Raw genomic sequence first — 25923 nt, forward strand, 5'->3', positions numbered from 1 at the left:
ATACTCTTTGCACTACAAGTGCAGTTTCAGTGCAGTTGCAAGTGCACTTGTAGTGAAAAGTGTCTTTGCATTTAGTAAATAACAGCCAACAGTGCTTTGTAAGGTTACACAATCACGCCATTTTCTGGACTCCACACATTTCTGTCAGGGTCAGCTCAAACAAACACAAGCAGTAAATGTCCACAAAGAAGAGCCTGGGGGGAGATGCCTGTTGAGAACTTCAAGTCCTGCAGGCTTCTCCCTGTGGCCAAATACCGCAGGGTAGCGACCAACCTCTGCTCCGGAGTGATGGCTTGCCTCATGCAGGTATCCTGCCTGCTGATATAGGGGGTCAGTGAAGCCAACAAACTGTGAAACACGGGGTCCGTCATCCTGAGAAAGTTCCTGAAATCATCAGGATTATTCTCACAGATCTCACGGAGCAAAGGCATATGACAGAACTTGTCACGCTGAAGCAACCAATTCTTGGTCCATGAACTCCTCCCCACCCTGTTCATGGACTGGACTTGTGTCAAGGTCAGGACCCCAACACCAAGTCCCCCCGCACAGCCCGAACTGTACGAGGAGTACGCATACGAAACATGGCTAGAAAACGGTCGGCTGCTCAGAACGAAGTAACAGAACGCACTGAAGAACAGCAAGGCCTGTGAAGAGCGACCTGAAAACCAGTAACAAACGAACAAGAATACAATGACTAAAGTCACGCGGAACTTGCTTGCACGCACTGAAGAGCAGATACAAACCCACAAGCACAAACTGAACGGCAGAAAACGATCTGAAAGCCACGAGTCTGAAAAAGCGCGAATCGTCTCTCACCAAACTTTTACTAACACGAGATTAGCAAAAGGAGCCCAAAGGGTGCCGCGCTTGGTTCTGAACCGGCCTTTTCTAGTCTCATCGTACGTGGTGTACGTGACCGCGTGGTTGTCGATCGGAAATTCCGACAACTTTGTGCGACCGTGTGTAGGCAAAACAAGTTTGAGCCAACATCCGTCGGAAAAAATCCTAGGATTTTGTTGACGGAATGCCCGAACAAAGTCCGACCGTGTGTACGCCCTATTACTGTTATACTGTAATGTTACTTTGTTTTATTGTTAACCATCATTTGCTTAGCAGGTACACCATTCAGCTGCAGCACGGGTTTATCTATCTTGACAGCAACAGCGTTTGCTCCCACGATACGTGAAGCTGTGACTCCAGCGCTGTCGGAGGTGATTTCACCACCACAGTTAAAAAAAATGGTGCATGTATGCCCATCATTAGAAGTGGGTGGATGAAGGGCGGTATTGTAATGGTGGGTATACCCACCGATCAATCTCTTTTTTTTGTTCAGCCCACAGGCTGCATGAAAAAAAGAACATTACAATATATGCCCAACAAGGACCAGCAATGTACTGGTATGTTGCTGGACTTTGAGTGGTTATACCAGACTGGTGCCTGCAGGTTTAGGTATCATCTTGGTATCATTCTTTTCAGCCAGCGGTCAGCTTTCATATAAAATAGAAAAATGTAGCGCATAAACATCAACTGTGAAAGCCCACAATGGGTATTATTAAATGGTATCACCATCAATACAGTAAATAATTTGTGAGTCTCTCAACACAAAATGGATAGGTAAAGTCCATCGGGTAAACAATATATAGTTGGAAAATGTTTAGGCGTGAGCCTAAATCTGTGGAGAGCTACCAAGAAATGCCATGATAAGCCCCATTGCTCAGAATCCAGCCTTCACTACAGTTCTATGGGAGATGTCTTTTTTCCTCTGATCCTTACCCTGGCTATCCACCGTGAGGACCTACCAGGTGGCCCCTGGAGATCCACGCAGAGTCCTACCTGGAGGGTCTGAGAGTCGGGACATCCTTTCCAACGCCCTGAGGGGCACCCTGCCTAAGTGATTCCCTGTCGCTGACAAGGGAGTCCAGTATATCTGGTAAGAGTTTTCTACACACTACTGTTATCAAGATTTATACAGCCGATTGATGTGCTCTCCTTGGGGATGTAATTGTCAGCCTATGTTTGAACATCAGCTGCTTTTTATACCTATCCATCTTTAACCAGTGGGACATTTTCCAACTATATATTGTTTACCCGATGGACTTAACCTATGTGTTGAGAGACTCACAAATTATTTACTGTATTGATGGTGATACCATTTAAGAATACCCGTTGTGGGCTTTCACAGTTGATGTTTATGAGTTACATTTTTCTGTATGATATTTTTATTGTTGTTGTCACACTGTATGTAGCTGCTCCTTTTCTTTTGCATTTTTCGCACACTTTGTCGATAGCACAGTGTTTACCTATAATATTTGCATTTGGCTTTCATATAAAAGCAATCCTAGAGGCTAATTAGCCTCTAGACTGCTTTTACAAGCAGTGGGAGGGAATGTTCCCCCCTCCCACTATCTTCCATGGTTTTCTCGGGCTCTCCTGTCCCAACAGGGAACCCGAGAATGCAACCGGTGGTTCAGCCAGCTGACCATAGAGCTGATCAGAGGCCAGAATGGCTCCAATTATCTCTATGACCTAAGAAACCGGAATCTACGAGCATTTCATGACTTAGATTTCGCCGGATATAAACAGCGCCATTGGGAAATTGGCAAAGCATTTTATCACACCGATCTTGGTGTGGTCAGATGCTTTGAGGGCAGAGGAGAGATCTAGGGTTTAATAGACCCAATTTAAAAAAAAAAAAAGAGTACCTGTCGCTACCTTTTGCTATCAAAGGGGATATTTACATTCCCTGAGATAACAATAAAAATGATACAAAAAAAAAAAATATGAAAGAAACAGTTTAAAAATATAATAAAAAAAGCAAAATAAATAATTAAAATTTTTTTTTTAAAAACCACCCCTGTCAACCCCCCCCCCGTGCTTACGCGCATGCAAGTGTTGGTCTGGTGTCATATGTAAACAGCAAATCACCACGAAGGTCAGATCGAGTGCAGTAATTTTAGCAGTAGACCTCCTCTGTAGATCTATAATGGTAAACTGTAAAGGCTTTTAAAGGCTTTTAGCAATGTATGTAGTTTGTCACCGCTGCACGTTTGTGCGCAATTTTAAAGCATGTCATGTTTGGTATCCATGTACTCGGCCTAAGATCATCTTTTTTATTTCATCAAACAATTGGGCAATATAGTGTGTTTTAGTGCATTACAATTCAAAAAAGTGTGTTTTTTCCCAAAAAATTACGTTTGAAAAATCACTGTGTGAAAAATAAAACACCCACCATTTTAATCTGTAGGGCCTTTGCTTTAAAAAATTATATAATGTTTGGGGGTTCAAAGTAATTTTCTTGCAAAAAAAAAATGTTTCATGTAAACAAAAAGTAACAGAAAGGGCTTTGTCTTCAAGTGATTAGAAGAGTGAGTGATGTGTGACATAAGCTTCTAAATGTTGTGCATAAAATGCCAGGACAGTTCAAAACCCAAATGACCCCTTTTTGTAAAGTAGACACCCCAAGGTATTTGCTGATAGGCATGTTGAGTCCGTGGAATATTTTATATTTTGTCACAAGTTTTGGGAAAATTACACTTTTTTTTTTTTTTTGCACAAAGTTGTCACTTAATGATATATTTTGAGTATTTTGCAGGTCTCATTTATTTTTGAAAATGAAGAAAGAAAAGAAAAATTTTTTTTTTTTCTTTTTTCAATTTTCAAAACTTTGTGACAAAAAGTGAGATCTGCAAAATACTCAACATGCCTCTCAGCAGATAGCTTGGGGTGTCTACTTTCCAAAATGGGGTCATTGGGGGGGGGTGTTGTGCTATCTTGGCATTTTATGGCCTTCAAAACTGTAATCGGTATGTGAGGAGTGGAATCAAAAATTTACACCCTTAGAAATCCTGAAGGGGGTGATTGGTTTTCGGGGTCCTGTACGCGGCTAGGCTCCCAAAAAGTCTCACACATGAGAAAAAGTCCCCATACTCAGGAGAAGCAGCAGAATGTATTTTGGGGCACACATGGCATATAACTATGCCATGTGTGAGCAATATATCATTTAGTGACAACTTTGTGTAATTTTTCTTTTAGTTTTGTCATTTTTCAATCACTTGTGACAAAAAAATAAAATATTCAATGGGCTCAACATACCTCTCAGCAATTTCCTTGGGGTGTCTACTTTCCAAAATGGGGTAATTTGGATCAGATTTGTACTGCCCTGCCATTTTAGCACCTCATGAAATGAGATAGGCAGTCATAAACTAAAAGCTGCGTAAATTCCAGAAAATGTACCCTAGTTTGTAGACACTATAACTTTTGCGCAAACCAATAAATATACGCTTATTGACATTGTTTTTACCAAAGACATGTGGCTGAATACATTTTAGCCTAAATGTATGACTAAAATTAAGTTTATTACATTTTTTTTTTTATAACAAAAAGTAGAATATAATTTTTTTTCAAAATTTTTCCATTTATATCACAAAAAATAAAAATCGCAGAGGCAATCAAATACCATCAAAAGAAAGCTCTATTTGTGAGAAAAAAAGGACGCAAATTTCGTTTGGGTACAACATTGTATGACCGCGTAATAACCATTTAAAGCAGCGCAGTGCCAAATTGTAAAAAGTCTTCCGGTCATTAAGCTGCTAAATCCTCCGGGTTGAATTGGCTAATTAGGCACACAAAAGATGAGGAAACTACATAGAAGACAATGAGATCTTCCTTTGACAGGTCCCATGTATCTGTGTACACTCTCTAGAACAGATGTTTGTCTTGTGGGTGCATTAGTGTAACTGTATTTGTTTTTTTGTTTTTTGTATTTACATAAAGAACACTTCAGGAACAATAGATGAGACAGGAAGCAAAAGGAAACAAAAAAAAAACTAAGTTTATTTACAGTTTATTTACCAAAAGTTTTGAGAATGACACAAATATTAATTTTCACAAAGTCTGCTGCCTCAGTTTTTATGAAAGCAATTTGCATATACTCCAGAATGTTATGAAGAGTGATCAGATGAATTGCAACAATTTGCAAAGTCCCTCTTTGCCATTAAAATGAACTTAATCCCCCCCAAAAAACATTTCCACTGCATTTGTGAAGAAGGCTTCAGGGCGCCCCAAGAAAATCAAGCAAGTCCCAGGACCATCTCCTACAGTTGATTGAGCTGCTGGATCGGGGCACCACCAGTGTAGAGCTTGCTCAGGAACGGCAGCAGGCAGATGTGAGTGCATCTGCATGCCCAGTGAGGAGAAGACTATTGGAGGATGGCCTGGTGTCAATAAGCGCAGCAAAGAAGCCACTTCTCTCCAGGAAAAACATCAAAAAGGACATCACTTCTCTCCAGGAAAAAGGTACAGGCATTGGACTGCTGAGGACTGGGGTAAAGTGAAGTCATTTTCTCTAATGAACTTGCCAGGAGAAGAAAAGGTGAGTGCTACCATCAGTCCTGTGTCATGCCAACAGTAAAGCATCCTGAGACCATTCATGCGTGGGATTGCTTCTTAGCCAAGGGAGTCGGCTCACTCACAATTTTGAGAACACAGCCAAAAAAAAAACAATGGTACAAAAACATACTCCAAGAGAAACTTCTCCCAACCATCCAAGAACAGTTTGATGACGAACAATGCCTTTTCCAGCAGGATGGAGCACCATGCCATAAGGCAAAAATGATAACCAAGTGGCTTGGGGAACAAAACATCAACATTTTGGGTCCATGGCCAGTAAAGTCCTCAAATCTTAATCCAACTGAGAACTTGTGGTCAGTCCTCAAAAGGCGAGTAAACAAAAAAAAAAACCACAAATTCTGACAAATGCCAAGCATTGATTATGCAAGAATAATCAACCAGGGTGTAGCCCAGAGGTTGAATGACAGCATGCCAGGGCGAATTGCAGAGGTCTTGAATATTGACTCTTTGCATAAACTTAATGTTATTGTCATTAACAGTCTTTGACATGCATGGAATGCTTGTAATTACACTTCAGTATACCATAGTAACATCTGACAAAAAGATCTAAAAACACTGAAGTGGCAGATTTTGTAAAAATTAATATTTGTGTCATTCTCAAAACTTTTGGCCACGACTGTACTCAGTGCCGTCTTTTTTATGGATTGGACCCTGGGCAAACATTTTGTTGCCCCCCCCATGCAGTTTCATTCTCCACCTGCTCTTACGCATACAAAAAAATAGCAGCTTACTGAATCAAATCAGGCAGCAATTGCGATTGGTTGCCAGAGGTTACAGTGTATCATTACTGCTCACTGACTGGCTGCTAGAGGTTACAGCACACATTTTGGCTCACTTATTATTTGATAGCGGTTACAGCACATGACTTCTGCTTGTTTATTGGTTGGTAGAGGTTACTGTACATCCTTACCACTCACTAATTGGTTGCTAGAGGTTACTGCACATTATTACTGCTCACTAATTGGTTGCTAGAGGTTATTGTACATCCTTACCACTCACTAATTGGTTGCTAGAGGTTACTGCACATTATTACTGCTCACTGATTGGTTGGCTGCAAGAGGTTAGTGCACATCATTACTGCTCACTGATTGGTTGCAAAAGGTTACAGCACACCATCTCCTCACTGCCTGCACACTATGGACTGGGGAGGTGAGGGGACCCATCAATAGACAGAAAACTTCTAGAGATCATAGGACTCCTGGAATCAGTGGCAGTTGCTGGGGGAGGGGGTGGGATTAGTTAGGAGGCAGAACACTGTGGCAAATTCTGAATCATGTAGAGCAAAGCTGGAAATTTTTGGGGAATTTGCAATGACCACCAATGTGAGGAGGGATTTACACAGAGCACCGTGTAATGGGGGATTTTACACCACCCACAAATGTAAAGAGGGATTTCTACACTGACATCGATGTAATAAGAGCATTTACACCAATCACCAGTGTAAGGGGGAATATACAATGACCTCTCTGTAAGGGGGAATTTACACTGACAACCATTGTCAAGGAGATTTGTACTGACCACCAATGTAAGGTGACACTTCTACACCGACCATCAATGTTAGGGGGGATTTACAATGACCACCAATGTAAAGGGGATTTACACTGAACACCAGTGTAAGGGCAATTCAGCACTTAACACCAAGGTAAAGGGAAATGATTACAGTACACTGATTACCAATGTAAAGAGAGTCCCGGAGCCAAAGAAAGAAAAGAAATAGGCGCAGGGACAGCATGACATTGCTGGACGGCACAGTTGCCGTTTTAAGATCAGGTATCCCCTTTTAGAAAAGGGGAGGGGGCTGGGTGAGGGCGGTGCTTGGAGCTGGAAAGAGGAAGGGAGAGGGGGAAGTGATGTCAATCGTAGAGCGGAGGAGGAAGCGATTGCATGTTTCACCCTCACCACTCTGTATCCTCCTCTCCTCTCCTACTCTCATCAATTGTGCAGCATGTCAACGATGGAGGGCTTGTAGCCCAGCTCAGAGCGGCGGTTGCCGCACAAGGTGCGGACTGGCTGTAAGCCCAGATGGCAGCCATGGAGGTGGTCGGCAGAGCGGCAATAGATGGGGGGGCGGCGGCACCTCATGCGCGGTGGTCACGGCCGCCAGAGGTGTTCAGCCAGGAAGCAGGCTATGGCGGCTCTCGGAGGTGGCAGCTACAAGCAGAAGGGAGTGAACCCCCGACCCAGCGCACAGCGGAGCCGAGGGACCAGGTACGGGTGGCAGAGCGGGACCTGTCCAAGGGGCAAGGGCGCGGCGGGGGGAGCCCAGTACAGCGCACGGCTCTGCTCCCCCTGGCTCGTCGCAGACACACAGAGCAGGCGGCCAGGGGCTGCGGGGGAAGATCTGGGCAGCCAGCCGGCCCACAGTCCCACACAGCACAGCAGAGGGTTCGAGAGGAGCACAAGGTTTGTGGGGGAGCGACGCCAAAGGTCGCGCGACAAGGACCCAGCCAAGTAGTAAGCGCAGGAGCCCATCACAGGGGACAACGAGCAGGTTTGGTGGGTCGGGACGGAGAGCATGGTGAGAGCAGTACCGCAGACACACGGAAAACGGAGCGGTCCTGCGGGGATGCAGCCTACAGTCGGTAGGACGGAGAAGGGCAGCGGCAGATCGGAGGGTGAAATGTCCGGGTCAGAGTGTGACGATGGTCAAGGACATCCAGCAGCGTTGGTTCCAGGAGTGACGGCTGGTGGGCCCTGGCCTGGGCAGCCTGGTGAGTGTGATTCTTTACTTTATTTCTACTTTTCTGATTAGCCTGTTGGGGTCGGGTTAGTCTATCGGGGCTGTTAGGTTTAGGGGTAATTGCGGGATCTGGGGAGGACACGTCTACTCCCATACTGACAAGGGACAGGACTCCGGACAGGTACCATCTGGGCTAGGTGGGTCAGCAGCAAAGGAGTTGGTGAAGTAGTCCGGGGCAGGCATGGGTACCAACACATGACACTCCTACGTTAAGGGGTGCCCTCAGGGTGCAGGAGATACAGCTGCGACAGCAACGGGGGCGGCCACGGCGGTAGGTGAGTCTCCTGTTTTATTGGACAGGCAGGGCAAGACAGGGGCGGTTGTGGCCGGAAGAAAGATGGGGGACTAGGAACAATGGGGATATCGGTTGAGTGCTCGTGCCCTGCCAAGTGGCTACAAGCGTTTGCATTATGGGCGAGAGTAATAAGTAAAAGACCCCCGAACAATGTTCGGCTCGGTTGGTTTACTTGCAGGCTTTTAGTGAAGCACACAAGACTTATGGCGATGGGGCTTGGCCAAGGCATGACGCATAGTTTCGGCGATGGATGGCCATCCGACTGTCCCTACGCTGGGCCCATAAGGATGAGGCTATGGCAGCGTTGCAGGCTACTAATCGTTTTTTTAGGCAGGGGTAAATTTGGGACAAACTGTCTAGTCCAACACATGGGTTCAGGCGGTGCGGGATCCCATTCAAGGTCCGAGGGTTTTTGGAGGTAAGAACAGTTAGTGCCATGAGGTCCGGTAATAAGAGGGACTACGCCGGTGCAGAGGAGTAGGATGCTTTCTTTCCTCAGCATATGCCCGGACCGAGCAGCGGTACATTTTAGGGGATGGGCTTATAATACCTCGGGCATTTACAATGGTCCTACCCTAGGCTGTGAATTTATAGGCTGCCTTGGTCATACAGAATTGGTTTTGGGAAAACTGGGAAGGAAGTGGCGTTAGGGCTCAGGGCCAGACACCTTTAGTAGGTCTCTTCCGCGAAGGGTGGTCTTTCCACTGGAAGTGGTTTCCCCAGAGAGAGCCCAACAAGTTTGGTTTTATTCATCACCGGGCCTTTACGAAAAGGGGGTCGGTCAGTGATTCAATTGCCCCTGAAGAGGGGGGGGGGTAAAGTACACTTCTATTATGCAGCGGTTGCATGCGTGCAACGGTATGGGTAAAGGTCTTAGTGTGGCCAAGTCAGGCATTGAATTTGGCTTTTAGGCTATTGCTGGTACATACGGTCAGCTTTCGGCAGTATGCGGATCGTGGACTGCTGATGGGTTTCCCCATCTAGCGTGCCGTTTTTTGCAGAACGTTCAGTTCCTTCTTATAATGGGAAATACAAGATCTTTCGGGTATCTAAGTGGGCATGCTTTACCTGTATTAGTTTGTATGTTTTGCCCGGCGGGTTCCAATATCTGAGCCATCCTGTGGGGGATGGTATAACATCTGTAGGTATGTTTTAGTTATGGGGATAACAGAGGGCCCCACGGAAAACATTTCATTCCTAGAAATCGCAATGGTTTCTATGGGGTATGTAATGCGGGCTGCCGAGGGACAAGCTAGAGAGGCTATAAGACGAGGTGCAAGGGACTTTTAGAGTACCCAAGGTGCAATTTACGTCAACTACAATAGGTGCTTGGGAAACTGTATGTTGTTTTCCACAGCATAACCCCCATGGATAAAGTTTTTTATTGTACTGGCGGCAGCAACTGCGGGATTAGGGGCTTCCACTCACTTGGTGAACATTACTAAGGTTACTGAAAGGACTGGCGGGTGTGGCAGGATTTCCTAGAATTGCTCAGCGGGTGTGTTTTTGGATGTCATGTCCCATCTGCGATGGTGACTTATGCTGCGCGGTCCACGAGGTTGTAGCTTTGTTTCAGGGGACTATGGAGCGCTGCTCTGTGGTCCTCAGCTTGTTTCGAGACTGGGTTTTGCTGAACCTGGTTTCGGGTGGAATTGTTCCAATGGTAGTGACCGTGAAAATTTGGGGGTAATCCTTCTGCAACCAAAAGGTCTGTCGTAACTGGGACTATCGGGGGGGTGGTACAGGTGGTTTATCTACTGAAACAGCATCCGTGCCGGTGGTCAGGTTTGTTGTGCCATTGGGTACTGCGCTGCTTACAGGGGATACACTTATCAGGGATTGATAACACTTTGGCTGTTGCTTGGTCACGTTTTTTCAGTGGGACAGGTTCTGGGAGTTGTCGCCATAAGCGGGCCTACTTTGGGACTGTAGTAGGCCCCTTTCACACGAGGTGGACTCCGTTTCTACGGAGCCCGCCTTGGTCCGCCGGCTCAGCGGGAGATCTGTCCGTTGATCTCCGCTGAGGCGGCGGATGACAGGTCCCTCTCTGCTCACTGAGCGGGGAGGGGCTTGTCAGGCGCCGCTGCCGCCTATGGAGGGATCGGATGAAAATGGACAGCATGTCCGTTTTCATCAGATCTCACCCAATCCGATGCGCCAGCGACGGACCTGGACGTAGAGCCATCCGTCTGCTTTTAGCGGATCGGATGGGGTCGGATGTCAGCAGACATGTCTCCGCTGACATCCGTCGCTCCATAGGCTAACATGGAGCGCCGTTCAGGTCCGCCGTCAAAACTGACAGGCGGACCTGAACAGTCCGATCGCGTGAAATGGGCCGTAAAGAGGATAGACAACTTATTAGTAAGGCTACTTTTTATGATTACTTAAAAGGAATGCAGGACTGGTTTGCTTGCTTAACAGGATTGGTATGTCCCCAGCAGGTCATTACGTAGCATATGCGGTTCTCTATTGTTACATAGTTACATAGTAGGTGAGGTTGAAAAAAGACACAAGTCCATCAAGTCCAACCTATGTGTGTGATTATGTGTCAGTATTACATTATATATCCCTGTATGTTGCGGTCATTCAGGTGCTTATCTAATAGTTTCTTGAAGCTATCAATGCTCCCCGCTGAGACCACCCCTGTGGAAGGGAATTCCACATCCTTGCCGCTCTTACAGTAAAGAACCCTCTACGTAGTTTAAGGTTAAACCTCTTTTCTTCTAATTTTAGTGAGTGGCCACAAGTCTTGTTAAACTCTCTTCTGCGAAAAAGTTTTATCACTATTGTGGGGTCACCAGTATGGTATTTGTAAATTGAAATCATATCCCCTCTCAAGCGTCTCTTCTCCAGAGAGAATAAGTTCAGTGCTCGCAACCTTTCCTCATAACTAAGATCCTCCAGACCCTTTATTAGCTTTGTTGCCCTTCTTTGTACTCGCTCCATTTCCAGTACATCCTTCCTGAGGACTGGTGCCCAGAACTGGACAGCATACTCCAGGTGCGGCCGGACCAGAACCTTGTAGAGTGGGAGAATTATTTTATCTCTGGAGTTGATCCCCCTTTTAATGCATGCCAATATTCTGTTTGCTTTGTTAGCAGCAGCTTGGCATTGCATGCCATTGCTGAGCCTATCATCTACTAGGACCCCCAGGTCCTTTTCCATCCTAGATTCCCCCAGAGGTTCTCCCCCCAGTGTATAGATTGCCTTCATATTTTTGCCACCCAAATGCATTATTTTACATTTTTCTACATTGAACCTCATTTGCCATGTAGTCGCCCACCCCATTAATTTGTTCAGGTCTTTTTGCAAGGTTTCCACATCCTGCGGAGAAGTTATTGCCCTGCTTAGCTTAGTATCATCTGCAAATACAGAGATTGAACTGTTTATCCCATCCTCCAGATTGTTTATGAACAAATTAAATAGGATTGGTCCCAGCACAGAACCCTGGGGAACCCCACTACTCACCCCTGACCATTCTGAGTACTCCCCATTTATCACCACCCTCTGAACTCGCCCTTGTAGCCAGTTTTCAATCCATGTACTCACCCTATGGTCCATGCCAACGGACCTTATTTTGTACAGTAAACGTTTATGGGGAACTGTGTCAAATGCTTTTGAAAAATCCAGATACACCACATCTACGGGCTTTCCTTTATCTAGATGGCAACTCACCTCCTCATAGAAGGTTAATAGATTGGTTTGGCAAGAACGATTCTTCATGAATCCATGCTGATTACTGCTAATGATACCGTTCTTATTACTAAAATCTTGTATATAGTTCCTTATCATCCCCTCCAAGAGTTTACATACTATTGATGTTAGGCTAACTGGTCTGTAATTTCCAGGGATGTATTTTGGGCCCTTTTTAAATATTGGTGCTACATTGGCTTTTCTCCAATCCGCTGGTACCATTCCAGTCAGTAGACTATCTGTAAAAATTAGGAACAACGGTCTGGCAATTACTTGACTGAGTTCCCTAAGTACCCTCGGATGCAAGCCATCTGGTCCCGGTGATTTAATAATGTTAAGTTTCTCAAGTCTAATTTTAATTCTGTCCTCTGGTAGCCTCCCTGGCGGTTTTCCCGAGTGTGGCTCGGGGTTAAAATTCAGTACCATTAGCGGTAACCCCGAGCCACACTCGGGATCGCATTGCAGGATCCTGGGGCAGCGTTACTTACCTTGTCCCCGGGATCCTGCGATGTCACCCGCAGCGTCCGAGGGCTCTGTCCTCCTCCGAAGCCTCTCCGTGCCAGGCTCCGTTCCCTGCGAGCGGCGCGACGCATGGGGGCGGAGCCTGGCGGCAAATAAAAAAAAAAGTAAAAATCATAACACATACAGTACTGTAATCTTACAGATTACAGTTCTGTATGAAATGATTTCACATCCCTTTTGTCCCCAGTGCTTTGGCCCATGCCCTGCATGCAGTTTTACATGATATACACTGTTCTTTCTGCCTGGAAACTGGAGATTGTCCATAGCAACCAAAAAGTGTCCCTTTACGTCAAAAGTGGCTTTAGACCAGCTAGAAAACAGCGATAGTAAATTAGAACACTTTCAGAATTGTGCAATAGTGAATTGTGGGGAAATTTATTTTATTACTATTTTTTTTAATTTTTTTTAATTATTTATTTTTATTATATTATAATTTATGTTTTTGTGTTTCAAACTTTATCATACCCGGGATATCTACTAGACTCTTGTTTGGACAGATTTAAGTGTGTTATTGTTAAGATTTACAGACCTACAATATAAAACGCCAAATTTCCATGCAAAATAATGGTACCGCTTTCAGCACCTAAAATCCGAAATAATCATACCGCCAGGGAGGTTAACCATGGAGGTGCTTCTTGTGTTGTGTCATGAGGATAAACACTGCAGTTTTGGTTACTGAAGCCCCCCCGATTCACTCGTGAAGACTAAGGAGAAGAATAAATTCAATACCTTCGCTATCTCCCCATCCTTTGTAACCAGATGTCCTTCCTTATTCTTTATGGGGTCAATATGGTCTGTCCTCCCTTTTTTACTGTTTACATACTTAAAGAATTTCTTGGGATTTTTTTTGTTCTCCTCCGCTATGTGTCTTTCATGTTCTATCTTAGCTGTCCTAATTGCACCCTTACATTTCTTGTTGCATTCTTTATAAAGTCTGAATGCTGAGGATGAGCCCTCAACCTTGTATTTTTTGAAGGCCTTCTCCTTTGCTTTTATATGCATTTTTACATTGGAGTTAAGCCATCCAAAACTTTTGTTCGCTCTTTTAAATTTATTACCCAATGGGATACATTGGCTAATGCCCTTATTTAATATGCTCTTAAAGCAAACCCATCTCTCCTCTGTATTCTTTGTTCCTAATATTTTATCCCAATTTATGCCTTTTAGCAAGGTTTGTAGTTTAGGGAAGTTGGCTCTTTTGAAATTCAGTGTCTTTGTATTCCCTTTGTGATTTATACTGCAGAAAAAAGGGGGAATTGGGACTTTAAATGAGGCGCACTAGTCGCCTCCATCCCGAAATCAGGTATATATATAACAGGGAGTTTTGGACTTTAAATGAAGCAATTTGAAATGCGGAGGATTAACATTGTAATTTTATTAATATTAGTAAATATATAGTAAAGGAATTTCATGTGTATATACAGACATACATATATAAATGGCACAAAATTATAGGCATATTAGAAGGAAAAGTATAAGCAGTAGAATACATATATAGACTGGATAAGTCATGATCAAAGTAAAGTTAGTGTAAAAGAGCTTATAGCCTATAGGTGCCAAGGATGGCATATCCAGTAACTGATAATAAAAATTGCATAGCGAGATGATATAATCATGATATTAATAAATTGGTAACATCAAGATAACAATGGATAGAATTCTGACATCAATTGTAGCTCGACGCGTTTCATGGATGATTTTGTCCACTCATCAGGAGCTGATGCATAGTAATCCTGTAGGATATATACAAAAAGTCAACCTCAATCCGTATAGAGAGGAATAAAACAAAACAAAAAATGCTGGAAAGATTTTGGCCAGACAAGCACTTACCAACCCTGACACTGAGCGTGGCACGTGGCAGATGGTATGGAGTGGGCCGGGGGCAACAAACCCCGTAGCGGGAGCTGAGGCAGCATGTAATGTCTGGATGACATCAGGTAATAAAATGACAATGTATAGGTAGTGAAGTGATCTCCATGTGGCAGCAATGATAAAAATGGATTGTCAAAGTAAAAATACCTGAGGATAAATGTTAAAAAATATAGTATATCAGTATTCATTCAAAACAGAATAGGTTATATTGAGTATTATATAGTATAAATAATGTATACAAAGATACTTGTATATGAAGATTACTGATGAGTAATACAATAGAAGTCATATAATAAAGGAGGTCTGATTGAGGGAATGAGTGTAACAATAATGATGGAGCATGGCTTGTCAAAAAAAAAAAAGATATCTGGGAATAAATATTGAAAATGGTGTATATTTGTATATTAATTTAAATAGAGCAAATTGCGTTGAGAAATAATATAAATGATGTGTCCAGAAATGCCCATGTATGGAAAGTGCTTGTAGATAATACCGTGAAGGTTATATAATAAAAAGGGGATCTGATAGAAGAAATAAATAGTGAAAAATCTGGGTATGTGTGAGTTAATGGGTAGGGGGAATGTAAAAAATTGTGTAAAAAACTAGTACAAGAAACAAGGTGTAAAGTGCAACAGAGCGGAAAGCATGACAGTGAGGGTAAGCATAGACATGAAAGGGTTTACCTGATGCTGTATAACATGCACAGATAGCGAGATGAAATCAGCTAGTGTGCAGAGACCCCAAGGGGAGACTGGCCGTGTAAGCAGCTGGCTCCGATTGGGGGACCTATATATACATGCCGCCAACGCCACGTGCGTGAGCCTGCGGGAGGAGGGGAGCGGCGTCCGCACCTGAGCTGGATGACTGCTCAGTGTTTGGCGCCACAAACCTCCCCCCAATGGTAATCACGCAGATGACACTCCAGACGTCGGCGCGGTGACGTCATGATCAACGTCCCGCGTAGGACGCAGGGAACGTGGCGCCGATGCGCCGAGGGGTATCCATCCAGACCTCCTAAAGGGGAGGGGGAGGAAGGATCCACAGGGCGCATCGCAGCTCCCGCGCCGAGGAGAGACAAGCCCCAACGCAACACCACGCCAAATGGACATGCTGGCTCAGAGCAGTGGGAAGTAGTGAATGACAAAACATAAAAATATTGATAATAATAACAAATAAAATTATATATAACAACCAGTGCTGGAAATGCCATCAATGCTAACATTGTGTAGAGTAAATGAAGGCATACATAATATGTACAGAATATATAACTAATCCAGAAATTCAGCCCCAATTAGGGCATGTGTTAAACCTCTCGCGTAGATAGCAGGGGAACACTGCTGATCCAACTTTCCAAATGCTTCCATCCCGGTACTTAGTTTTGCAGAAAAAAGGGGGAATTGGGACTTTAAATGAGGCGCACTAGTCGCCTCCATCCCGAAATCAGGTATATATAACAGGGAGTTTGGGACTTTAAATGAAGCAATTTGAAATGCGGAGGATTAACATTGTAATTTTATTAATATTAGTAAATATATAGTAAAGGAATTTCATGTGTATATACAGACATACATATATAATTGGCACAAAATTATAGGCATATTAGAAGGAAAAATATAAGCAGTAGAATACATAATTAGACTGGATAAGTCATGATCAAAGTAATGTTAGTATAAAAGAGCTTATAGCCTATAGGTGCCAAGGATGGCATATCCAGTAACTGATAATAAAAATTGCATAGCAAGATGATATAATCATGATATTAATAAATTGGTAACATCAAGATAACAATGGATAGAATTCTGGCATCAATTGTAGCTCGACGCGTTTCATGGATGATTTTGTCCACTCATCAGGAGCTGATGCATAGTAATCCTGTAGGATATATACAAAAAGTCAACCTCAATCCGTATAGAGAGGAATAAAACAAAACAAAAAATGCTGGAAAGATTTTGGCCAGACAAGCACTTACCAACCCTGACACTGAGCGTGGCACGTGGCAGATGGTATGGAGTGGGCCGGGGGCAACAAACCCCGTAGCGGGAGCTGAGGCAGCATGTAATGTCTGGATGACATCAGGTAATAAAATGACAATGTATAGGTAGTGAAGTGATCTCCATGTGGCAGCAATGATAAAAATGGATTGTCAAAGTAAAAATACCTGAGGAATGAGGATAAATGTTAAAAAATATAGTATATCAGTATTCATTCAAAACAGAATAGGTTATATTGAGTATTATATAGTATAAATAATGTATACAAAGATACTTGTATATGAAGATTACTGATGAGTAATACAATAGAAGTCATATAATAAAGGAGGTCTGATTGAGGGAATGAGTGTAACAATAATGATGGGGCATGGCTTGTCAAAAAAAAAAAAAAAAAAGATATCTGGGAATAAATATTGAAAATGGTGTATATTTGTATATTAATTTAAATAGAGCAAATTGCGTTGAGAAATAATATAAATGATGTGTCCAGAAATGCCCATGTATGGAAAGTGCTCGTAGATAATACCGTGAAGGTTATATAATAAAAAGGGGATCTGATAGAAGGAATAAATAGTGAAAAATCTGGGTATGTGTGAGTTAATGGGTAGGGGGAATGTAAAAAATTGTGTAAAAAACTAGTACAAGAAACAAGGTGTAAAGTGCAACAGAGCGGAAAGCATGACAGTGAGGGTAAGCATAGACATGAAAGGGTTTACCTGATGCTGTATAACATGCACAGATAGCGAGATGAAATCAGCTAGTGTGCAGAGACCCCAAGGGGAGACTGGCCGTGTAAGCAGCTGGCTCCGATTGGGGGACCTATATATACATGCCGCCAACGCCACGTGCGTGAGCCTGTGGGAGGAGGGGAGCGGCGTCCGCACCTGAGCTGGATGACTGCTCAGTGTTTGGCGCCACAAACCTCCCCCCAATGGTAATCACGCAGGTGACGCTCCAGACGTCGGCGCGGTGACGTCATGATCAACGTCCCGCGTAAGACGCAGGGAACGTGGCGCCGATGCGCCGAGGGGTATCCATCCAGACCTCCTAAAGGGGAGGGGGAGGAAGGATCCACAGGGCGCATCGCAGCTCCCGCGCCGAGGAGAGACAAGCCCCAACGCAACACCACGCCAAATGGACATGCTGGCTCAGAGCAGTGGGAAGTAGTGAATGACAAAACATAAAAATATTAATAATAACAAATAAAATTATATATAACAACCAGTGCTGGAAATGCCATCAATGCTAACATTGTGTAGAGTAAATGAAGGCATACATAATATGTACAGAATATATAACTAATCCAGAAATTCAGCCCCAATTAGGGCATGTGTTAAACCTCTCGCGTAGATAGCAGGGGAACACTGCTGATCCAACTTTCCAAATGCTTCCATCCCGGTACTTAGTTTTATACTGAAACTAATTGACCTGTGATCGCTGTTACCTAAATTGCCCCGTATTTCCACATCCGTGATCAGGTCTGTATTGTTGGTAATCAGTAGATCCAGTAATGTTTTATATCTAGTTGGTGCGTCTACCATCTGACCCATAAAATTGTCCTGCAAGACATTGTATTAATATGGTATTAGAATGGGTATCTCAGCAGCTGCCATTGACCGCAGGTTGTCAGGTTGTCTTTTCTTTTTAAGTGGCTAGGGCAACGGTACCACACCAAAGAGTTTAGGTTTAAAACAAAGGGTGTAAGGGTACAGGTTGGGGATAAGAAGAAGTATGGGAGGCGCCCGGTCTCCTTTGAGATGTCATAGGTTGTGTATTTTGGTTTGCTAAAGGTCTACAGCTCTCTTTATGCAAGGGCTTTATTGGGGCAGCAGTTGCACTAGCGTTCTTCGGTTGGGACATGCGGCCTGGGGTCTTGGAGTCCTTTTTTATACATGTGGATCGGTGTGTCCTTATTGAAGTTCAAGCGTGCAGCGGTCAGAAGAGGGGGTCAGCAGCTGGGTATGACCCAAAAAAGTTTCTCTTCTCATCTCTTTCATATGGGGCAGCCACAGAGGTGTCCATATGGGCCTGCGATAATAAGCAGTTTGGCGCATTTGTGCGTGGGACTCGGATAGATGTAAGGGGTACATTCGCCCATATTTTATGTGGTAATATGTTTCACATTACTGTGGGCTATTGGCATACTGCATTTGTGATTGCTGTTTTATGTGGTTTGCGCTGTCATTTATTATTGTTCACAGGTCGCGAGGCGGGCCAGTTTGTACACTTGGTCACTCCTATGTCAATGGGGGTTCATAAGAGCTGAGGTTCGGCAGAACGGTAGGCAGTCCAGTATCCTCAGGCTGTAGGCTTAGGTCAGGTGCATCTTGGTCCCTGGCAGGTGGTGGGACAGGGTTGGGGGAAGTACACAGGTTTTCCCATTTGTACTTGTCCCTGTATGTTATGCGGTTACACGTGGGGTAAACGGTATGGGAGCCAGATTTATGAGGAACCTCATTTGTGATGTAATAATGTGATGTTTTTACGTTTATTACCGGCTTACCCAGGTATGGTTATGGTATGGTCTAATATGGTGGGGCTGGATGTCCTGGCAGTGGGCTCGGTCTAGTAAGAAGGTTGACCGGGCCCGCTTAAAGAGGAGAGCAGGTTTTTTCATAAAAAATGGGGGTTGGTCATACGCCACTGAGAGCTGGTGCTGGATACATGGAGGTATCCGAGCAGGGATGGGGTACATCTTAATGTTGTGGGGATTGTTTTGTGGGCACTGTACCTTCAGGAAGGCATTCAGCAAGGGCTGAGGGTGTGGGGGGCGCATGCAAGGGTAAGGTGTTACCCCTTTCGTGCTGTGGCAGTGTTGGGTCGATGGAGAAGGAGAAGATAGAGGTTACATGAATGGAACATGTTGTACCCATCCATGGGATGGGGTGGTTTCTGGTACCCATCCATGAAAGGATGGGGGTTGTTTTTTGTACCCATCCATGAAAGGATGGGGGTTGTGTCTGGTACCCATCCATGAAAGGATGGGGGTTGTTTTTGGTACCCATCCATGGGATGGGGGTTGTTTATGGTACTTTCAGGTTACGAGGGGTTAACCTGGAAGGGTTAAAAAGGGTAGGTCACTGCGAAGGTTGGGTACCACCTCCGAGTCAGGGGTTTCCGACTGGAGGCCTAAAGTTTAAAATAAGTTGTTTGCAGTGACCAATATATATTGTTTCTCTCTATGACACTAAAAAAGTATATATTAAAGTTTAATAGTTATTTATGAAGATGTTATTTAATTAATGTTATAATTGGTTAATAAAAAGTCCGTCAAGGCCATTTGCTCCAAAACCTTGTCAAGTCATTTGTGAAGGGTTTGGAGGGGGAAAGTTGTTGGGGACAAAAGGTGTATCAGGAGACTGGGCTTAAGTCCTACATATGTCATGAAGAATTTACACTGACAACCAATGTAAGGAGGATTTTACATCAACAACCAATAAAGGGGGATTTCTACACTGGCCACCAATGTAAGGGGGGATTTACACTCACCACCAATTTAAAGGGGGCTAATGTAAGTGAGTATTCGTAAGTGACCACAAAAGCAAGTTTGGATTTTTTTACCGATTACGAATATAAAGAGGAGTTTCTACACTGGCCACCAATTTAATGGGGAATTACACTGACCAACAATGTAAGGGAGACCTTCACACTGGCCACTAGTGTGAATGAAAGGATTGTACACCAAGCCCCAATGTAATGAGAAGATTCACACTGACCACCAATGTAACTGAGACATTTAGTCTGCATTCACATTTTTGTGTGTTAGGAATGCATGCAAAATCGCTTTCCTGGCACCACAGAAACATGCTGCCCTTTAGCAGATACAAAGCAGTTACATTAATTGTTAATGACACCCTCATCTATTGAGATGTGCGTATTCACATGCACCAAAATTCACAGCGCTGTGGCACCATGTTATTTTGAAAAAGGGTTCCACCTCCAATTTGCTTATCTTTACACAACAGACTGATGTTAGGCTTAATGACCACGGTTATAGGCAAGATTTGCAAGCATGCCCCTTTACCTTCCCAGTGGGCAGCATTCAGCAGAAATGATGGTTGATATGACCTCAGGGGGGCATGATATACATATGAATGCCGCCTCTATTAACATATCAATGCGTGGGTCAGTGGCTATTTACATAACAATGCAGGTTATTCACATGTAAACACAGAGTCTGCAGGTGAGTCATCTGTACACAGCAATAGGGCAGAGCTAAGCAGCATTAGTAACAGAACTTTACACTGAGATATCGGGACACAGCACGGGACTAAAACTTCAAGGGACAAGGGAATTTAAACTGGGATAGTTGGCAAGAATGAGGCAGCTGCTAGGGGCCCCACAACAATGACAGGGCCCAGGGCAGCTGCCCCCTTTCGCCCTGCCTTAAAGATGGCCACTGCAATGTACCTGTGATGTCGATGTAGATGTAGTGATCTCCAAACTGTGGCCTGGGGGCCGGGTGCGGCCTTTTGCTTGCTTTTATCCGGCCTCTCCAGAAATATTTCATCCTCTGACATTAACAATAGGGCATAATAAACCCCACTGACACCAATGAAGGAGCACAAATCCTCCCAATGACACCAATGTGGCATAGTTCCTCCCAATAACAGAGACGATGGGGCACAGTTCCTCCCAGTGACACCCAATGATGGGGCATGATTCTTCCATCCAATGACACCAACAATGGGGCACAATTCCTCTCACTGACATCAAAAAAGAGCATTGTTTACTCCTACCAATGCCGGGACATTGCCTACTTTCCGGCAGTAAACTGGTCCTTTGCTTAGAAAGTTTGGAGATCCCTGGTCTAACTAAAAGTTTATTACCATTTTTGCAGTTAAATTTGAGAAATCCCACTATATGTTTTACTATTTGTTCCCAATAATACAATATACCAAGAAATAACTTTAAAAAATTGTTTATACTTTTAGATATTTCTGTGGAGCAGGCTTTTTGGACAGAATGAAAGCTTCTCCATGCAGATAGCATTGTATTCCTACATTTCTTTATTACCAAACAATAATCTCTTGCGCGCCGGTGTTTTACTAGACACAGATGGTGTGGATCATTCCTCAATGCAAGGCAAAAGGTCTTGCAGCCCTCTCCGGAACAATGGGTATTCGTGCAACTAAAAAGAAAATGAAAAAGAGAAGAGGGTGCACCGACCTAGTGCATTACCATAAAAACAGTTTATTAAAAGTATAAAAACAAAGGTACTACTCACAAGCGAGCATAAAAAGAGAGAGAAGAAAAAGAGAAGCCTGTTTTTTATGCTCGCTTGTGAGTAGTACCTTTGTTTTTATACTTTTAATAAACCGTTTTTATGGTAATGCACTAGGTCGGTGCGCCCTCTTCTCTTTTTCATTTACATTTCTTTATTACCATAAGCAAATTTACCTTAACAATGCAAATTCCTCACTATACAATTGTATACAATATGACTACAAGGCCGAAGCCTCATTCCTCTTAAAAAAAATATTTAAATTTGCAAAAAAAGTAGCTTAAACTGTCACTAATTATTAAAAACTGTGGATGACCAGGAAAAAAATGATAACGCCCACACCTGTCCTTCCACCACTGCGCCCTGAATAGTCGACCTCTTAAGAGCTGCCACTTAAACCAAGAATAATATTATAATCTGAAAACACCCTATGGATGACTAGTGGCGCTATATCCCTAATGATGAGAGTGAGATGACCAGTCAATTCACTCTCAATTAGATGAGTAGATTACATGTGTTCAGACTGATCCTGGAGGATCCTAAACACCCATAAAAGTATAAATGAATAATATATATGGATGGTGCACTCAACACTTAATGTGAAAAAAGTGTATGTGTGAAATCAATCTCCTAGTGCGGTATGCCACCACACTTGGGAGACTACATAAACTGAGATACTGAGTATATATTGTATAAATATATATATATATATATATATATATATATATATATATATATATATATATATATATATATATATACACACACACACAATATTATAAAGTGAAAATTAATAAATAATACATTTCATGAAAATTCCATTAAATAACATAGTGAACAAAATGACTAGCCTTAAAGACTAGGCTTCAGCATATAGTGATTATATAAACCAGTTCTTTAAACGAAAAGCCAGATGAAACCAGATAATAGTGAATAGTCCACATATATATGTGTGATCGTGCCGAAAAAAAAGGGGGAAAGACGTTTCCAAAGAGTGAGTGTCTCTATTTCACAATCCTGTGCCGTACTGTCCACCACACCTCAGTGACATGAATCCACTCCCTTACGAATGGCAAACTCACCAGCTGTTGAGGCCTTACACTCTCGTGTTTGGCCGGACAAGGCTGTAACCCACTAACATGGGGGTTACCGTGTGAGCACAGACATCCACTGCTCAATGCACCGGACACCGTTCTTGGGATGATGATTCCACATAAAGAATAAAAAATGCTCCAGATAGTGTGTTACCGTATAAAAGATTTAATCACAAAAAACTGAAACTAAAACCAATGCACTCGCATGATCCATAAAAACAATGGGCATGACACTTCACAGCACTTCACAGCAATCAGGATAAATGTAGTAACACATGCAGCGGAAACTTGAAACACTTGAAACACCAAATGGTCATGGCGGATCCAGGGAGTGTGGAGTGTGGATGCCTGACGATCACCTCACCGGTTCGCCGCTGGCGCTTCCTTGCTACTCCCCGCTATACTCCGCTCAGTCAGCCGCCTCTCCTCCCTCGGATGCTAGTATGGGATTGCCGCGTAGCCACGCCCCAACATGTTTCGTCATACGGACTTAGTCATGGGGTTGGCTACACAGCGAGGCAATCACTCATTTATGCAAATAATTGGATACGTGGGCGGGCGCCAGTCTCTCAGCGTCTCCACACTTCCTGTGTCCCCGTATCCATGAAACAACGGCAAGACTCCTCATATAATACAGATCTCTAGAACCCGATGCATTTATAGCACTTAAAAATTATGAATCTTTACGAATTAACCCCAATGTACCCTATAGTGTAGTGAAGTGAGAAATTAAAAAAATATATAATAAAAATTAAAAAAAATATATAAAAAAATTAAATAAAATAAAAATAAAAAATTGAAAATAAAATATAAATAAACAAAATATAAAATAATAAAAAATAAATACAAAATAAATAAAAGGATTATATATAAAAATAGAAAATTAAAAAATTAAAAAATATTATTTTTGTGTGAAACAAATATACAAATCCTCCAGGCTACAATATTAATGTTCCTGCGTGCAAGAAAAATATGCATGACATCATGTGACATGACACCGACCACACTGCATGAAATTATGAATCCCCAATTTTACCATATTATCATGTGACCCCATAAAACATATAATGTATTCAACCCCAATGAATTGTGATAATCAGTACAACCACTCAGTGGCCGACCTAATAAGTGTGTCCAATATAAACTAAATAGAAAGAATAATTAAGAGTTACTAAAGAAAATTAATTAATTTTGTGTGAGACCAATATACAGATCCTCCAGGCTACAATATTAATGTTCCTGCGTGCAAAAAAAAATTAGTCATTTTGTTCACTATGTTATTTAATGGAATTTTCATGAAATGTATTTATTCATTTTCACTTTATAATATTTTCCACCGTATATATATTTTTTTCCGTATTCCGTATATACTCAGTATCTCAGTTTATGTAGTCTCCCAAGTGTGGTGGCATACTGCACTAGGAGATTGATTTCACACATACACTTTTTTCACATTAAGTGTTGAGTGCACCATCCACATATATTATTCATTTATACTTTTATGGGTGTTTAGGATCCTCCAGGATCAGTCTGAACACATGTAATCTACTCATCTAATTAAAAGTGAATTGACTGGTCATCTCACTCTCATCATTAGGGATATAGCGCAACTAGTCATCCATAGGGTGTTTTCAGATTATAAAACTAATTTTTTTTTTTTTTTTGCTGTAAGTGTATTCACAATAGTGATGCATTTTTATTATTAATGGAAATTTGTTTATGTATGGTAATAAAGAAATAACTTTTCCTTTCACTTATTTTTTATTGAAAAAGCAGAATAAACATACAACCAATATACATAAAATTTTTAACACAAAATACAGCTTGCAAGGACTTTTGAAGCCAGCAACTTTGAATAAATAACTCATCAGGTAATGAAATTCAACATTAGTCATAAGGCATTGTAACCAATAAGAACAGTTAGGAAGATATCACAAGAAAGCCCATGGACATATTGGAAAGCAAAGCTACGGTAAGGCACGGATCTAGTTGGCAATGTACAATCGATTGGAAGATAATCATTTGTTTGTGGTCACCTGTTTATAAATGAAAATAAAGAGAGATAATGAAAGAGAAAAGGGGCTCTCCCAACCTAGCAGAAAGAGCCTACCTTAATTAATGAAGAAAGGAAAAGAAAGTAGACATAAAAGGGAGGAAAGGGAAGAGGAAAAAAAAGATGGGGGGGGGGGGGGGGGGGGGGGAGAAAAAGGAAGGGGAGGAAAGGGAGAGGGAGAGACCCCAGAGGCCCGTACCGACCGTGGCAGGAGAAATTGCACATATAATCACAGCTCCAGAAAGCACACAAGTCAATTGAGAGGGTGGGAAGTTATCGAGCCAAGGCTGCCAGCTATGTAAAAATTTGTCACGGGTATCATAACGAATACATATTAGTGTTGCAGTCAGTAATATGTATTGCACAGAATACAGAAGACAGGAGTGTGTAATGCACAGTAGAGGTCAGGAGTACAAAATGAAAAGTGTGCAGGAGTCAGAGGTGTGCAACGGACAGTGTAAGGGTCACGAGAGAAGAAAATTTCCCCTGCAATCAATACCCCCCCCCACTTTACCCTTTCAGCATAAATACGTACTCCCTCCCTTTAAAAAAAACAAAAAAACAAACACCAATCTGCACACTCACCCCTCCCAGCACAAATCCTCTTCCCTGAATCTCCCTCCCAGCACTTATCCATCCCCCCTTTTAGCATGGATGTTCTTCATTCCAATCCCCCCTCTAAGCACTATTCTTCTTCCTCTTCCAGCACTAGCCCCCCAACAAAACTCTTCTAGTACAAATTCTCTTCCCTTCCATATCCAGCACAAATCTTTCTCCTCCCAATCCACGCTCCCAGCACAAATCCTTCTCTACTCCTCTCAATTCCCCCTCCGGGCGCAAATTCCCTCTCCAATTCCCCCTCCCAGCACATATACCCTCCTCCTTCTATCACAAATGCCCCCCCCTATTTTCGCTCCCAGCATAAATTTTCTCCCCCCTGCATAAAATCTCTAACCCCACCCCCCCACCCACCCCACAATTCCCCTTCTATTACAAATCTCCTTCCTCTCCAAATTCCCCCAGCTAAAAT

The 25923-nt window shown here is 42.9% G+C and overlaps 1 protein-coding gene and 1 long non-coding RNA gene across 3 annotated transcripts in view; one reads left to right on the plus strand and one right to left on the minus strand.

Moving 5' to 3' along the window:
- Positions 1–25923, plus strand: part of LOC141148690 (NXPE family member 4-like) — a 111734-nt gene that overhangs the window by 76723 nt on the left and 9088 nt on the right. The window lies entirely within an intron of this gene.
- Positions 14011–25923, minus strand: part of LOC141148692 (uncharacterized) — a 202485-nt gene continuing 190572 nt past the window's right edge. The window contains exon 2 of the long non-coding RNA XR_012245244.1: positions 14011–16689. This is a non-coding gene — a long non-coding RNA (uncharacterized lncRNA). The remainder of the gene's footprint in view (positions 16690–25923) is intronic.

This window comes from Aquarana catesbeiana, linkage group LG06 (genome assembly GCF_042186555.1).
Source record: "Aquarana catesbeiana isolate 2022-GZ linkage group LG06, ASM4218655v1, whole genome shotgun sequence".
Classification (NCBI taxonomy): domain Eukaryota; kingdom Metazoa; phylum Chordata; class Amphibia; order Anura; family Ranidae; genus Aquarana; species Aquarana catesbeiana.